General features: G+C 47.2%; 1 protein-coding gene across 7 annotated transcripts in view; it reads left to right on the top strand.

Moving 5' to 3' along the window:
• The window catches only part of SIPA1L1 (signal induced proliferation associated 1 like 1), a 396543-nt gene that overhangs the window by 253373 nt on the left and 130264 nt on the right, over positions 1-12906 (top strand). The window lies entirely within an intron of this gene.

The following is a 12906-nucleotide window of genomic DNA, read 5'->3' as shown; positions in this document are numbered from 1 at the left end:
TGCATCAATAAGTCTTGGGAGATAACGACCCTGTCATCGATTCACTGGTTGTTTTTCCTTGGATCACATTTGGTAGGTACTAGCCACTACATACCGGGAACACCCCACAAGACCTGCTGTTTGGAGATGCTCTGACCTATCTAGTCATCACAATTTGGCCTATGTTAAAGTAGCTGAGATCCTTACACTGGCCCATTTTTTTCTCTTTCTTCCACTAGGGGACACAGGAAGATTTCACTGGTATAGAGGCATGGTTAGTAGGAGCTGGCACTATGACAATTTAGAAAAGTGTGAAGCTCCTCCCCCTCTAGTACCCATCATCCCGCAGTTAGAACAATGCTTCTAACACATCAAGATGTTTTGGTTCACTTGCTGCCTAATATATCCCACCCCTTATAACAGGTGCCATTGTAACTAGATAATCAGTGGTATTCACTACATATACATGCATATAAATATGCACACATGCATATGGATGTGGTATGAGTGACCGGCAGTCAGCATACCGACACCAGGATCACAACAGTGCCACGGGTTCTACTCCCACTCTATGGGGGTTGTGCTAGGAAAAGACAAACCTCTGTGACAGAAACTGTAATGAAAAAGGTATTGCTCCTCACACTAGCTCAATGCAAACCACGGTCTCCACTTCTATATACAGTAGCCACTGACTTGTGATAAGTCTGGTTTCCTTTAAAAATAAAAAAGGCAACTCTAATCGCGGGTATGGGTCGTTGGGTAGACACAACTTAGGTCGACAGTCATTAGGTTGACCATGGAAGGTCGACATGCATTAGGTCAACAGGGACAATAGGTCAACATGGTCATTAGGTCGACATGTAGTAGGTCAAAAGGTCGACATGGTTTTTTAAAAAAACTTTTTTGGGGGCGTTTTCATCGTAATATGACGGGGAACACCAATTAGTGCACCATGTCCGCTCGCCGTGCTTCGGGCAAGGTGCCTCACTCCACTACCGCTGCGCTCGGCACAGTTTACCGTTCCAATCGTAGTCGACGTGGATCGTTAAGTATGGAAAAAAATCCAAAAAATGAAAGACACTTTTTTTTAAACACATGTCGACCTTTTTGACCTGTTGACATAGTACATGTCGACCTAATGCATTTCGGCCTTCAGTGGTCGACCTAATGACTGTCGACCTAAGCTGTGTCGACCTAACGACCGTAACCCCTAATCGCTTGTTATTTTCTTTTGTTTACTAAGAGTTGAAAAAAAACATTCAAATCTTAAATTGTCTTTTTTCCTTTTGACTCCTTCTCTAAAAGGGTTAATAGTAAGATGCGGAAAAGGAAGCGTTATCAGGACTGTCCTCATTCTATCTTCTACATGGAGGAGTGACCGGTTTTACATTCCTGTGTGTTCCTGGAGGCTTTAGCAAGCAGCTCAAAGCTTCCCCTTTCCTTTCTGTCAATATTTACTCCTGTGTAGTGACAAAAAAGGGTGTGCGGAATACCGCTGTGGGGCACATTCTTGTAGGAAATTGGAACCGTAATTTTAGCAGAAATGAGTGTCTTAGAAAGCAGCCCCTGAAGCTACAGAAGCCAGCAGACGTCCTTTGGGAAGATATATGCATTAGTTGTTAGGGAAGTTGAAATTAGTAGTAAATTAAGGGAAACTTGTTTTTAGGATAAAGTTTTGTAGTTTGCATTCATAACATCTATAAATCACTGTTATATCTGTCAATCACTGTTACATTCATGACATTCATAAATCACCATATCACCATACATTCATCTATTAATTACAAAAGTTACTTTCACCAGTCATTCGGGGCGGCCCGCTACAGAAGTCTACTGCTGCTACAGCTACCTTCAGGTGGGTCAGTCTTAATCTGAGGGCTCAGTCCAACCCACAGAAATGGGAAAGTTGGGTGGATTGGTTCTGTTTGCAGATACTTTACAGCACACAGAGGTGAATGGGTGCCACACGTCTCTGCTACTGGTATGCATGGTAATGAATGGGTGTTCATAGATGAGGTGGTTAAGGAACCTCCAGTCACATCATCATCATCATCATAGCACCACTCTGTCCCCAATTCATAAGTATGACATTTTGGGAAGTATGATCTATGTGAATATGAATAGTTTATTTTCTCTTACGTCCTAGAGGATGTTGGGTCCACATTAGTACCATGGGGTATAGTCTGGTCCACCAGGAGCCATTGGCACCTTAAGAGTTTGAGAGTGTGGGCTGGCTCCTCCCTCTGTGCCCCTCCTACCAGACTCAGTGTAGAAAATGTGCCCGGAGGAGCTGGTCACAGCTAGGGGAGTTCTACAGAGTTTCTCTAGAAAAGTTTAACTTTAGAGTTTTTTCTCTAACGTCCTAGTGGATGCTGGGGACTCCGTCAGGACCATGGGGAATAGCGGGCTCCGCAGGAGACAGGGCACATCTAAAAAAGCTTTTAGGTCACATGGTGTGTACTGGCTCCTCCCCCTATGACCCTCCTCCAAGCCTCAGTTAGGTTTTTGTGCCCGTCCGAGAAGGGTGCAATCTAGGTGGCTCTCTTAAAGAGCTGTTTAGAAAAGTTTTTTTTTTTTAGGTTTCATTCAGTGATTCCTGCTGGCAACAGGATCACTGCAACGAGGGACTTAGGGGAGAGATCTCCAACTCACCTGCGTGCAGGATGGATTGGGATCTTAGGCTACTGGACACTGAGCTCCAGAGGGAGTCGGAACACAGGTCAGCCTGGGGTTCGTCCCGGAGCCGCGCCGCCGATCCCCCTTACAGACGCTGAAGAAGACGGCAGAACGGAGGTCCGGAAACAGGCGGCAGAAGACTTCACAGTCTTCATGAAGGTAGCGCACAGCACTGCAGCTGTGCGCCATTGTTGTCACACGGCTCACTGACCTAGTCACGGAGGGTGCAGGGCGCTGCTGCAATATAAGTACCTTATTGGCAAAATAAATACATCACATATAGCCATTAAGGCTATATGTATGTATTTTAACCCAGGCCAGTTCTTAAAAACCGGGAGAAAAAGCCCACCGAAAAGGGGGCGGAGCTTATTCTCCTCAGCACACAGCGCCATTTTCCCTCACAGAAAGGCTGAGGGGAAGGCTCCCAGGCTCTCCCCTGCACTGCACTACAGAAACATGGTTAAAACAGAGAGGGGGGGCACTGATTTGGCGATATAAATATATATTAAATGCTATAAGGGAGGAACACTTTTATAAAGGTTGTCCCTGTATAATTATAGCATTTTGGTGTGTGCTGGCAAACTCTCCCTCTGTCTCCCCAAAGGGCTAGTGGGTCCTGTCCTCTATCAGAGCATTCCCTGTGTGGGTGCTGTATGTCGGTACGTGTGTGTCGACATGTATGAGGAAAATGTTGGTGAGGAGGCGGAGCAAATTGCCTGTAATGGTGATGTCACTCTCTAGGGAGTCGACACCGGAATGGATGGCTTACTTGTGGAAGTACGTGATCATGTCAACACGCTGCGAGCCGGTTGACGACATGAGACGACCGGCAAACAAATTAGTACCTGTCCAGGCGTCTCAGACACCGTCAGGGGCTTGTAAAAACGCCCATTTACCTCACGGACACTGACTCCAGTGTCGACGGTGAAGAAACAAACGTATTTTCCTTTAGGGCCACACGTTACATGTTAAGGGCATGAAGGAGGTGTTACATATTTCTGATACTACAAGTACCACAAATAAGGGTATTTTGTAGGGTGTGAATAAACTACTTGTAGTTTTGCCTGAATCAGATAAATTAAATGAAGTGTGTGATGATACGTGGGGTTCCTCCGATAGAAAGTTATGGGCGGTATACCCTTTCCCGCCAGAAGTAAGGGCGAGTTGGGAAACACACCTTAGGGTGGATAAGGCGCTCACACGCTTATAAAAACAAGTGGCGTTACCGTCTCCAGATACGGCCGCCCTCAAGGAGCCAGCTGATAGGAAGCTGAAAAATAGCCTAAGAAGTATATACACACATACTGGTGTTATACTACGACCAGCAATCGCCTCAGACTGGATGTGCAGCGCTGAGGGGGCTTGGTCGGATTTCCTGACTGAAAATTTTGATACCCTTGACAGGGACAAGATTTTATTGTCTATAGAGCATTTTAAGGATGCATTTCTATATATGCGTGATGCGCAGAGGGATATTTGCATTCTGGCATCAAGAGTAAATGTGATGTCCATATCTGCCAGACGAAGACACGACAGTGGTCAGGTGAGGCAGATTCCAGACGGCACATGGAAGTATTGCCGTATAAAGGGGCGGTCCATCGGACCTGGTGGCCATGGCAACAGCTGAAAAATCCACCTTTTGTTCCCCGAGTCACATCTCAGCAGAAAAGGACACAGTCTTTTCAGTCTCAGTCCTTTCGTCCCCATACGGGCAGGCGGGCAAAGGCCAGTCATATCTGCCCAGGGGTAGAGGAACGGGAAGAAGACTGCAGCAAGCAGCCCATTCCCAGGAACAGAAGCCCTTCACAGCTTCTGCCAAGTCCGCAGCATGACGCTGGGGCAGTACAAGCGGACTCAGGTGCGGTAGGGGGTCATCTCAAGAGTTTCAGCACGCAGTGGGCTCACTCGCAAGGGGACTCCTGGATCCTACATGTAGTATCCCAGGTGTACATTGGAAATTCGAGACGTCTCCTCCTCACAAGTTCCGGAAGTCTGTTTTACCAACGTCTACCTCCGACAGGGAGGCAGTATTGGAAACAATTCACAGGCTGTATTCCCAGCAGGTGATAATCAAAGTACCCCTCCTACAACAAGGGAGGGGGTATTATTCCACACTATATTGTGGTACTGAAGCCAAACGGCTCGGTGAGATCTGAAATATTTGAACACTTACATACAAGCGTTCAAATCAAGATGGAGTCACTCAGAGCAGTGATAGCGAACCAGGAAGAAGGGGACGAGATGGTGTCACTGGATATCAGGGACATTTACCTACATGTCCAAATTTGCCCTTCTCACCAAGGGTACTTCAGGTTCGTGGTACAGAACTGTCACTATCAGTTCAGATGCTGCCGTTTGGATTGTCCACGGCGCCCCGGGTCTTTACCAAGGTAATGGCCGAAATGATGATTCTTCTTAAAAGAAACTTGGACGCTTTCCTGATAAGGGCAAGGTCCAGAGAACAGTTGGAGGTCGGAGTAGCACTATCTTTAATAGTTCTACGACAGCACGAGTGGATTCTAAATATTCCAAAATCGTAGCTTTTCCGAGGACACGTCTACTGTTCCTAGGGATGATTCTGGACACAGTCCAGAAAAAGGTGTTTCTCCCAGAGGAGAAAGCCAGGGAGTTATCCGAGCTAATCGGGATCCTCCTAAAACCAGGAAAAGTGTCAGTGCATCATTGCACAAGAGTCCTGGTAAAAATGGTGGCTTATTACGAAGCAATTCCATTCGGCAGATTTCACGCAAGAACTCTTCAGTGGGATCTGCTGGACAAATGGTCCGGATCGCATCTTCAGATGCATCAGCGGATAACCCTATATCCAAGGACAAGGGTGTCTCTCCTGTGGTGATTACAGAGTGCTCATCTTCTAGAGGGCCACAGATTCTGCATTCAGGATTGGATGCTGGGGACCACGGAGGCCAGCCTGAGAGGCTGGGGAGCAGTCACACAGGGAAAAAATTTCCAGGAAAGTGTGATCAAGTCTGGAGAATTCTCTCCACATAGATGGAGCTAAGAGCAAAATTATAAGGCTCTAAACTTAGCAAGACCTCTGCTTCAAGGTCAGCCGGTATTGATCCAGTGGGATAACATCACGGCAGTCGCCCACGTAAACAGAAAGGGCGACACAAGAAGCTGGAGGGCAGTGAAAAAACTGCAAGGATTTTTCGCTAGGCGGAAAATCATGTGATAGCACTGTCAGCAGTGTTCTCTCCGGGAGTGGACGACTGGGAAGCAGACTTCCTCAGCAGGCATGACCTCCACCTGGGAGAGTGGGAACTTCATAGGGAAGTTTTTCCGCATGATTGTGAGCCATTGGCAAAGACCAAAGGTGGAAATGATGGCGTCCCGCCCGAACAAAAAACGGGACAGGTATTGCGCCAGGTCATGAGACCTTCAGGCGATAGCTGTGGATGTCCTAGTAACACCGTGGGTGTAACAGTCGGTGTATGTGTTCCCTCCTCTGCTTCTCATAACCAAGGTATTGAGAATTATAAGACATAGAGGAGTATGAACTATACTCGTGACTCCGGATTGGCCAAGAGGGACTTGGTACCCGGAACTTCAAGAGATGCTCACAGAGGACTAAGGGCCTGGGGAGCTAAGAAGGGACTTGCTTCAGCAGGTACCATGTCTATTCCAAGACTTACCGCGGCTGCGTTTGACGGCATGGCGGTTGAATGCCGGATCCTGAAGGAAAAAGGCATTCCATAAGAGGTCATACCTACCCTGGTCAAAGCCAGGAAGGAGGTGACCGCACAACGTCATCACCACATGTGGTGAAAATATGTTGCGTGGGTGAGGCCAGGAAGGCCCCACGAAGAAAATTCAACTAGGTCGAATTCTACACTTCCTGAAAACAGGAGTGTTTTGAGCCTAAAATTGGGGTTCTTTAAGGTTTTAAGTTTCGGCCCTGTAGAATTTCTTCCGAAAAGAATTGACTTCAGTTCCTGAAGTCCAGATTGTCAAGGGAGTATTGCATATACACCCCTTTTTGTGCCTCTAGTGGCACCGTGGGATCTCAACATAGTGTTGGGATTCCTTAAAATCATATTGGTTTGAACCGCTCAAATCTGTGGATTTGAAATATATCACATGGAAAGTGAACATGCTGTTGACCAATATCTCACATGGACAGTGACCATGCTGTTGGTCCTGGCCTCGGCCAGGCGATTGTCAGAATGGGCGGCTTTGTCTTACAAAAGCCCATATTTAAATTTCCATTCGGACAGGGCAGAACTGGGACTCGTCTCCAGTTTTCTTCCTAAGGGGGTGTCAGGTTTTTCACCTGAAACAACCTATTATGGTGCCTGCGGCTTCTAGGGACTTGGAGGACTCCAGGTTAATAGACGTTGTCAGGACCCTAAAAATATATATATATATATATATATATAGTTTAGGACGGCTGGAGTCAGAAAGTCTGACTTGCTGTTTATATTGTATGCACCCAACAAGATGGGTGCTCCTGCGTCTAAACAGACGATTGCACGTTGGATCTGTAGCACAATCCAACTTGCACATTCTGTGGCAGGCGTGCCACAGCCTAAATCTGTAAAGGCCCACTCCACTAGGAAAGTGGGCGCATCTTGGGCGGCTGCCCGAGGGGTCTCGGCATTACAACTTTGCCGAGCAGCTACGTGGTCAGGGGAGAACACGTTTGTAAAATTTTACAAATTTGATACTCTGGCTAAGGAGGACCTGGAGTTCTCTCATTCGGTGCTGCAGAGTCATCCGCACTCTCCCGCCCGTTTGGGAGCTTTGGTATAATCCCCATGGTCCTGACGGAGTCCCCAGCATCCACTAGGACGTTAGAGAAAATAAGAATTTACTTACCGATAATTCTATTTCTCGTAGTCCGTAGTGGATGCTGGGCGCCCATCCCAAGTGCGGATTGTCTGCAATGCTTGTACATAGTTATTGTTACAAAAATCGGGTTATTCTTGTTGTGAGCCATCTTTTCAGAGGCTACTTCGTTTTGTATCATACTGTTAACTGGGTTCAGATCACAAGTGGTACGGTGTGATTGGTGTGGCTGGTATGAGTCTTACCCGGGATTCAAGATCCTTCCTTATTGTGTACGCTCGTCCGGGCACAGTACCTAACTGAGGCTTGGAGGAGGGTCATAGGGGGAGGAGCCAGTACACACCATGTGACCTAAAAGCTTTTTTAGATGTGCCCTGTCTCCTGCGGAGCCCGCTATTCCCCATGGTCCTGACGGAGTCCCCAGCATCCACTACGGACTACGAGAAATAGAATTATCGGTAAGTAAATTCTTATTTTTTATCTTACAGGGAGGCTGCTAGCAACAGCCTCCCTGCAGCGAGGGACTAAGGGGGAAAGCAGTGTCCACCCTGCGGGGTCTGAGCCACTGTCTCCACTGATTGGACACTGAGCTTTAGAGGGGTCTGATCATTCTCCGCCACAGTGGACCGCTCGCCCCAGCAGCATGCCGCCAACCCCTTACAAAGCTGAAGAAGTGGTGAGTGAGACACCGATTCCCCTAGCAAGCGGGGGGGGGGCTGGTGTGAAGATGGCGGCAGCGGGGAGGGAGCGCAGTATTAACTGCGCTCCTGGGAAGGCTCGGCAGTACAAGGTGCAACGCTGTGAGGGGCGCCCTGGGCCAGCGCTTACCCCCTACACTGGTCCAGAAGCCTGTCGGGGTCCTTGGATCTCAGCCAGCACTATTTCCTCAGGCCAGTATAATCCATGAAGAGTAGGAAGACCGCGCCATTAAGGGGGCGGAGCTTCTCAGAGCGGACCCAGAAGCGTTTCAGCGCCATTTTCCTGCCTGCACAGCGCTGAGAAGGAGAACAGGTCCCTCCACGGCAACTGTAGAAGGGGGGGGGGGGGGGGGGGGGGAGGCTGTAATACGATTGTGTACTCTATTAAGGGGCAGTCAGCGCTGACAAGGGGTCTCCCTTTGGTAAAAGCGCTGTATGTGGGTTGACTCCAATCGGTGTGTCTCTCTTGCCATTCTTGAGGTGTAAACTCTGTCTGCCCTCACGTGTGTGTGTGTGTGTGTGTGTAGAGTGTTTGGTGGTCTCCTTCAGCTATGTCCAGGGACACTGTGTCATATGCTGCAGATTATTTATCCTCCCAGGATGATCCCATTCCACGTAATCAGGATAGCACTGGTTTAGCACAGATACCAGCAAGGGAACCTGAGTGGTTTTCCTCTATCAAATCTTGGATTTCCCAGATTTCTGACAGGGTTGCAAGTAATGAATCTGCAACCCAAGTATTACAGAGCTCTATGGCACTATGGCCGGTTTCTGGTTCCTCAGGACGCCCCGCTATATACTCCCACAAACGTGCGCTTTTGCATGTCACACAAGACAATGAGGATGTGTTGCGGGGGTCCGCATCTCTTGCAAAGGGGGTGCAATTGTTGATAGAGGCTATCAGGGATGTGTTGAATGTTAATGATACCACACCTGAGCAGGTTGAGGAGGCTTTTTTCACTGAAAATTAAAAAGCCTCGCTAACCTTCCCTGCGTCAAAGGAATTGAATGCTATATCTGAAAAAGCATGGGAAAACCCTGAGAAAAAATTCCAGGTCCCTAAAAGGGTCCAGGTGGCGTTTCCTTTTTCCTGAGGAGGATAGGAAAAAATGGAAAAACCCGCAGATTGTTGACGCATCTGTGTCCAGACTCTCAAAGAAGGTGGTTTTGCCTGTTCCAGGATCTACCGCCTTAAAGGAGCCGTCTGATAGAAAAATTGCTAACACGTTTAAATCAATGTACACTGCTTCAGGGGCCATATTACGTCCCACTATTGCTACTGCATGGATTGCAAAGCAATAGTAAGTGGTCGGCTACCTTACTTGGGGATTTGGATACGATGAATAGGGATGATGTTGCATTATATTTACGTAACATACATGATTCAGCAGGTATTATGGTAGAATCCATGAAGGACCTGGGTTCCATGGCCGCAGGTTCGGGATTCAGGAATGGGTCCTTCTAACCACGGATGCGAGCCTTCGGGGCTGGGGAGCAGTCACTCAAGGAGTAACTTTCCAAGGACGGTGGTCAAGCCTGGAAGCCGGCCTGCCCATCAACATCCTGGAACTAAGAGCCGTCTACAACGGTTGTCTTCAGGTGGCCCCTCTTCTAAGAAATCGGGCCATTCAAGTGCAGTCGGACAACGTAACAACAGTGGCTTACATAAACCGACAGGGCGGAACGAAGAGCAGAGCGGCAATGTCAAAAGTGACAAGAATACTCCTCTGGACAGAAAAACATGCGTTGGCGCTGTCAGCCATCTTCATTCCGGGAGTAGACAACTGGGAAGCAGAATTCCTCAGCAGACACGATCTCCGTCCGGGGGAGTGGGGTCTCCATCCGTAGGTGTTCAGGGAAATAGCAGATCTTTGGAGATTACCCCAAGTAGACATGATGGCCTCTCGTCTCAACAAGAAGCTTCGGCTTTATTGTTCCAGGTCGAGGGACCCACAAGCAGTGGCAGTGTACGTCCTGGTGTCTCCGTGGGTGTTCTAGTCGGTGTACGTGTTTCCACCACTCCCACTCATCCCAAGAATCCTAAAGCTCATAAGGAGAACAAGGGTTCAAGTGATTCTCATTGCCCCAGACTGGCCAAGAAGGGCTTGGTATGTGGACCTTCTGAATCTACTACAAGAAGAGCCCAGGCCTCTTCCTCTTTGGGAGGACCTGCTGCAGCAGGGGCCATTCGCCTATCAAGACTTAACGCGGCTACGTTTGACAGCATAGAATTTGAGCGCCTGATACTTGCTCGGAAGGGCATTCCGAAGAAGGTCATTCCTACCCTCATACAGGCTAGGAAAGGGGCACCATCTAAGCATTACCATCGTATTTGGAAGAAATATGTCTCTTGGTGTGAATCCAAGAAGTTTCCAACGGTGGAGTTTCAACTCGGACGGTTTCTCCTCTTCCTGCAAGCAGGTGTGGACATGGCTGCCCTCCCATGAGGTTCAGACTTTTTTGAAGGGAGTTCTGCATATCCAACCTCCCTTTGTACAGCCTACGGCGCCTTGGGACCTTAACGTAGTATTGCAGATCCTTCAGTCGAATTGGTTTGAGCCTCTACAGGAGGTTGAGGTCAAATTTCTAACGTGGAAGGCTGTCACGTTGTTGGCCTTTGCTTCTGCTAGACGTGTGTCCGAGTTGAGGGCTTTGGGGCAGATGTATTAACCTGGAGAAGGCATAAGGAAGTGATAAACCAGTGATATGTTGCAAGGTGATAAAGGCACCAGCCAATCAGCTCCAATATGTAAATGAAGTTAGGATCTGATTGGCTGGTGTGTTTATCACCTTGCACATATCACTGGTTTATCACTTCCTTATCCTTTTTCCATGTTAATACATCTGCCCCATTATCCTGTAAAAGCCCTTACTTGATCTTCCACAAAGATTGAGCCGAGCTTCGGACACGTCAGCAGTTTCTTCCGAAGGTTGTGTCGGCATTTTATATCAACCAACCTATTGTGGTGCCAGTGGCTACTGACTCCTCAATTACATCAAGGTCCTTGGATGTTGTAAGGGCTCTGAAGATATATGTGAAGAGAACTTCTCGTCACAGAAAGTCGGACTCTCTGTTTGTCCTATATGAGCCCAAGAAAATTGGGTGTCCTGCTTCTAAGCAGACGATCTCTCGCTGGATTAGGTATACTATCTAGCACGCTTATTCTACGGCAGTACTGCCGTATCCAAAATCTATTAAGGCCCACTCTACTCGTAAGGTGGTGTCTTCCTGGGCGACTGCCCGGGGTGTCTCTGCAGTGCAAGTTTGCCGAGCTGCAACTTGGTCTGGGTCGAACACGTTTGCTAAGTTTTACAAGTTCGATACTTTGGCCTCTGATGATCTGAAGTTCAGTCAATCAGTTCTGCAGGAGCCTCTGCGCTCTCCCTCCTGTTCTGGGAGCTTTGGTACATCCCCATGGTACTAATGTGGACCCCAGCATCCTCTAGGGCGTAAGAGAAAATAGGATTTTGGTTACCTACCGGTAAATCCTTTTCTCGTAGTCCGTAGAGGATGCTGGGCGCCCGCCCAGCGCTTAGTTTTCCTGCAACCATTATTTGGTTCAGTACTACTTTGTTTAGTTATGTACTGCATTGTTACTTGGTAAGTAATGTTTCAGCAGTTGCTGAATGTTTCAAGCTAGTTAGCTTGATGTGCCTTGTATGTGTGAGCTGGTATGAATCTCGCCACTATCTGTGTTAAATCCTTCTCTCGAAGATGTCCGTCTCCTCGGGCATGGTTTCTAGACTAAGTCTGGTAGGAGGGGCATAAAGGGAGGAGCCAGCCCACACACTCAAACTCTTAAAGTGCCAATGGCTCCTGGTGGACCCGTCTATACCCCATGGTACTAATGTGGACCCCAGCATCCTCTACGGACTATGAGAAAAGGATTTACCAGTAGGTAACCAAAATCTTATTTATTTCTTTTTACAGTGTTTTTTGTATGGGACATTTCATGAAATGCCCTTCATCTTAAACCTTAGATGCATGAATCAAATATACGTAGAGTTCAGAATGTTTTATTTTGTGTCCATTTTGAGCTCCTAATATTTATACCATGCTGCCTTGCGAAAGGCTATTAAATAGCTTTTTCACACGGAAACACTATTGATAAAAAGATAGTTCTTGCAATACTGCATAGTCTATTTATTAAAAAAACTAAATATTTCTTTGATTATTTGATTTGCAGGTTCTGTCTTTGGAATCCAATTATAAAACGCAATGGAATCTGCTGTGGCTATACAGTATAAGCAATGATAATAAATAAATGTTAATAATGCAGTGTAGTTGCTGGAATGCCAAAATGAAATAAAAGATAATATGGACCGTTCCATATCTCCTGATTTATTGTATCGGCTTCTGGTGTCTTCAGTGCATTCCGGAAATACTTTAGGCTTACAGCACAAGTGCAGACTGTCTGACTGCTGGGTTTGACCCCCTTAAGTAGAAGGACATGTTACTTAATGGTTTCAGGTCAGTCAATTGGCAAGATAGAGGATCTGCATCTTTCCAACAGTTTTACCAGCCAAATATAGCAACATGCCTGTTATAGCACATAGTATACGTCACCGATCACTAGAGTAGCCAGTCGTTCTAAACTAAAGCAGAATCATGTGTGTGTATGTATGTATGTATGTATATATATATATATATATGTATATAATCCACAGCAAAAATAAATGCATGTGTTAAGCAGGGTCCCCTATAAGTCCTTGCACAACAGAGCTGCTTCCAGTAATGGAAGACATT

The sequence above is a fragment of the Pseudophryne corroboree genome, chromosome 12 (genome assembly GCF_028390025.1).
Source record: "Pseudophryne corroboree isolate aPseCor3 chromosome 12, aPseCor3.hap2, whole genome shotgun sequence".
Lineage (NCBI taxonomy): Eukaryota > Metazoa > Chordata > Amphibia > Anura > Myobatrachidae > Pseudophryne > Pseudophryne corroboree.
This window is presented reverse-complemented; position numbering and strand designations above follow the sequence as displayed.